This window comes from Myotis brandtii, unplaced genomic scaffold, assembly GCF_000412655.1.
Source record: "Myotis brandtii unplaced genomic scaffold, ASM41265v1 scaffold963, whole genome shotgun sequence".
Classification (NCBI taxonomy): Eukaryota; Metazoa; Chordata; class Mammalia; order Chiroptera; family Vespertilionidae; genus Myotis; species Myotis brandtii.
The window spans coordinates 333171-338136 of NW_005371986.1; the positions used below are offsets into that span (position 1 = coordinate 333171).

The following is a 4966-nucleotide window of genomic DNA, read 5'->3' on the forward strand; positions in this document are numbered from 1 at the left end:
TTGGGAGCCAGGCGGAGGCCCCACCCCTCACCACCACCACTGGTTGCCATCTGCAGGGCAATCAACGGGGCGATCCGGCCCCTACTCACACCGGCCTTGGCCTGGTGCCACCTGCTCACCTGCTCCACCATCCTGCCATGGTCCCACTCTCATGGGGGCCCATTAGGGCCAACAGTGCCTCCACGGCTGTCTGCTGCCAGCACTGCGTCGCCAACTCCCATCATGTTCCACGCCGCCCCCTGGTGGTCAGCACACATTATAGCGAGCAGTCAAACAATTTGCATATTAGGCTTTTATTATATAGGACTAGATGCCCGGTGCACGAAATTCGTGCACTGGGGATGGGTGGGGGGGTCCCTTACCCCAGCATGTGCCCTCTTGCAGTCCGGGACCCCTCCCTTGTTACTGCCCACCTGCTTGCTGCTTCCTACCGCTTGGCTTGCTGCTCCTTAGTGCTGCCACGAAGGCCTTGGGGCTGCTGGGTACAGGCCCCCCGTTGCGTGTTTGTGTCTTCTATCAGGCCCCAGCAGCCCCAGCACCACCTAAATAACTTAAGGGAAACTTTATTTAGTCTTCTTTTAAAAGCAATCTAGTTTAAAAATGAGTTGCAGTTAAGACAGAACAAAGAACATGGTACCTAAGAGTGAGATAGACTGACAGAGGAGAGGCTGGGCACTGGTCAGGGGCTTACATGCCAACTGTTCTACACCTGGGAAATGATGTAAAATCGGTTTCTTTAGTTTTCTGCTTAATGGTCTTCTCCAGCACTGAGGTCAGAGGAGCCGCCTTCCAGCCCGTAGGCTGCTTCTCAGAGTCGAAAATTTCGCCATAGGCCTCTGCCTAGGACAGGACCTCTGCACCCCCAGGGTGCATAAACACACAGGGCTTCCATCAGGCTCTGCTGATCCCAGGCCAGGAGGCCTCTTGGCTCCGCTGATCCAGGCAGCCGGGAGGCCTCTCGGCTCCGCTGATCCAGGCGGCCTGGAAGCCTCTTGGCTCCCCTGATCCCGGGCCTGGAGGCCTCTCGGCTCCCCTGATCCCGGGGCCCGGAGGCCTCTCGGCTCTGCTGATCCCCGGGCCGGGAGGCCTCTTCGGCTCCGCTGATCCCACTGCAGGCGGGAACCTTGGTTTCCTCTATCGCTGGGGCAACCAAGCATCCTGTTCTCAGCTGCCTGGCTGCCTGCCGCCATCTTGGCTGACAGTTAATTTGCATATACTCACTGATTAGCCAATGAAAAGGGTAGCGGTCGTACGCCAATTACCATGTTTCTCTTTTATTAGTGTAGATACTATATTTTGTTTATCCATTAGTTAGTTGATGATATTTGGGTCATTTATACCTTTGGGCTATTATGAATAATGCAACTATAAGCATTCATAAAGAAGAGTTCTTGTAAGGAAATTTTATAAAAGGAAAACCTTGTGTTTTGTTGGTGCTAAACCTGTTCTAAGTGAACATAGTGACAAAAACTCCTCACTATTTCCTTGAGTTTGATTTCAGACAAATTTCCACCTTTCTCATTTTCTCTCAGGCTCTGCCATCATTCTGACTTTAAACAATCCATCACTAGGGATGTTGAGTTTACCAAAGAATATACAGGACCCTCAGGGGAGAATGGAAGTGTCACTGTAAAGGAAGCATGAGGTCCATTATGAAGTTCAGGCTGGGAAAAGGCATGCAGGTGAGTGAGAGGGTGGGTGTGGGGATGAAGGACTGTATGTGTGTTCAGAAGCATTAAAGGTCTCGCAGGTGTGGGAGAGCTGGCCAAACCATGTCAGATTGGAGTGCAGTGGTTGAAGCTCTGCCAGAAAAGGAGAGGCGTTTGAGCTAGTAACTAGCTGCTAGCTGCAGTACACCTGGCCCATTAGCTCATGGGCTACTCTTCAGTGCTCATATAAAGACATGATTTATCAGAACCCTATTTCACCATTAGCTGTAATATGAGCCAATAAACAGGGGGAAAGTCACAGGAATCTGGATTGTTGCTCAATTACACCACACAGTGCCTGAAAGAAGAAATTTATGAGTACACTGATGGAGCAGGTCACCAAGTCTCTATTTTAACAAAGGGTTACTTCCCCTTTTTTGGCACAGGAATCCAATTTTTAAAATAAGAGCTTTTTCATGTGAATAATATACAGGTAGGAGTGTACATTGTGTCTTTATGGCAGGCTTGTAAGAATAATGGTCTCACAATGTTGGTTCAGCAACTATGTGATAAGCAGACATCATGCTACATGCCAGATATACCACTGCAAAATGAGATAAATATGGTCCCTGGCTTCACACTGTCTCAGACAAGGTTATTAACAAGTTTGTGGATTAGTGAATGTTCCTGACACATCTACTGGAAGTTTCAGTCCTACAGAATCTGATTAAATAATATCTGTCTAAGCCTTTAAATATTCTTAGATTCTTAAATATCAATCTAACAACCTGACCATTCAGATGTGCCAAACACTATGCCAGGCACAGTAAGTTCAAGGATAATTAAAATAAATGGTCCTTGCCTTTAAAAAAAACTAACCATCTAGGATGTGTATAGGCATGTGCAATATCATATACCATAGCATGTGCATATACCATATACATATTGGAAGATTCTAGAATAAAGGTATAATAAAGTGAAAGCACAGAAGTCACTTATTCTCTCAAAGAATAAATATGGTTGGTGTTTGTGCCAGAGGGAAAGGGTTGGGGACTTTTCATGAAGAAAGTGAGGTTTGAGCCAGATCTTAAAGATAAAAAGGATTTGGGTAGAGAGTGAAGGAAATTGGGGAAATTCTGGTTGGAGGTAACAGCTTGAGGAATGGCCCAGGGACATGAAAGTGGGGTTTGAAGGAATGACATGTAGGCAGACATTCCGTCTACTCTTTTCTCTGTCGCACCTCAAAGAAAAAAGGCTCAGACTCAGAAACTGTTCCCGTGAAACATTTCAGTGCAAAGTTAAGACCAGTCTGTCACTTCTCATTTGAACACCTGGAAGTTCTCTAAGCACATCAAAGTGCGCACAACTTTCTGGGGCTTACCACACATTCAACTTCAATTTCTATAAAAGCAGAAGACAGATTTAATAGGCAAATAACGTTGATTGATAGGATCCTGCCATGTCAACACTAAGTAGAGACGAAAGTTTAAGTACAGTATGTCCTTTAGCAAAGCTGCCACCGGGTAGTCCTTCCATTTCCTGTGATGACTGTAACTTGGATATAACTGACAATTCTCTTTCTGTGGACCCATGTGAGTAGGATTAGCACAGGTCACCCTCATGGAAGCATCACAGCTTATAGCTGTGCTAAGCTCTGAAATCTGATCGTCTTGGTCTAAATCTCAACTCTTCTATCGATGAGGTTTATTCTTTCTGAATCACACAAACTCACTTGGCCTCAATTACCTTATCTGTAAAATGTAGATAACAATTGTACCTGTCTGCAGGGGCTGTTGTGAGGATGAAATACAATAGTGCATGTGAAGTAGTCATTCTGGCACCTGTATGGCCTTGGCATGTGGGAACCGCTGCTGTAGAGTAGCGGGGAAGGACTGGAACGTCCTGTTCTAACCTGGATCTGAGGCCTGCCTCTCGGGATCTTTGGCAACTCACTTAGTTTTCAAACCTTGGCTTCCTCATCTATACACAGGGCAATAACATAGGATACTGTGAAGATTGAGTAAGAAAAGTACATCTTAATAAAATTGGTAAAAAAAAAAAAAGACATACTGAGAAAACAAAAGAAAGTATATGTATATAAAGTGATAATACCTGGCACATAGTAGGTACTCAAAAAAGAGACAACTCTTGTTAATATTAGTATGATATAAACCATACTTTAGTTCTCAGTAATCATATTTTCTAAACCTTTCAAAATTAATTTTTAGGGCAAAGTAATTTGAATACATTCTTGATATTTAATGAGAGCCTGTGGTGGGCCCTTTCATACAGTGAAAACTGTTACCGGACAGGGACCAGCCCTGAGGAGGTCTGCCTCAGGCCGCCCTGTCGTGTGTGGGTTCTTGACGTCATGTAGGAAAGATTTCACGGCAAGAGTCCAGATGGGTTTGAGAGTGTGTTTATTCATGCCTGGGACAGTGAAACAAAGGAAGAAATTGGGGCAGAAGAAACAACAGGAGAGAGATTAGGCGGTGCTCTGCTTTGGTCTCTAGAAATGTTATAGGAAGGAAGGGAGCCTGGGCGGGGCTGCTGTTAGCTCACTGGGAAGTCAGAGAAAACGGGGGGCCTTGGAGACAGGATCAGGGGGTGAGCCCAGCTTGAGCTGCCAATGCCTACTGCTCCCCTGACTGCAAGTTTCGTGGGGAACCTTAAAAATACAAAGTTCATGCCCTGGAAGGGGCATGGGTGCACCCCAGAGCGAGCTGAATTGTCATTGTCCTGAGGGCTTTTTAATCCTTATTTTTTTCTGCAGGCGAGAATCTTAGGGGAGGTTTTCAGCAGAATATTCATCAGCTTTCCAGGTGCGTTTTTAATATGCCGATGCATCAAAATGAGAGTATAGGGGAGTTTTGGATTATTCTTTGGTCTGTTTCACTTTTATCGTAGCTCTGCCTGGCTTTAGTGGGATTATTGTTATTTGTTCCCCAACTTTGGGTTTGGCTGGCACAAATAGCATTAATTGGGTCTTTGTTCTCTCTTTTCCCAGGCCAGGGTGATGTAAGCTAGGTATTCTCTGTTCACAAGTGTCCTTGGTCGAGGAAGATAAGGTTTCTGATTCACAAGCTGACTGCAAGCTGCCCAAACTGTTTGGCCTTGTTTCATTTTCTTGTCTCCATTTCCCCATTGCACTTGCCCAGGGATTTTCCAAGCTTCTTGCTATCCTGCCACAAAAAATCATTTGAAGACTGTCTCTTCATTTATATTAGAAATTTCATGGGGAGTTTCCACTTGCCGGCAGCACTTACTCCTTTCCGTTTTAATGTTTAGTCTTTATAGTTTTAATATCTATTGATATA

General features: G+C 45.2%; 1 protein-coding gene across 1 annotated transcript in view; it reads left to right on the forward strand.

Annotated features, from left to right (window-relative positions):
* MTAP (methylthioadenosine phosphorylase) overlaps positions 1-4966 on the forward strand; it is a 163158-nt gene that overhangs the window by 63280 nt on the left and 94912 nt on the right. The window lies entirely within an intron of this gene.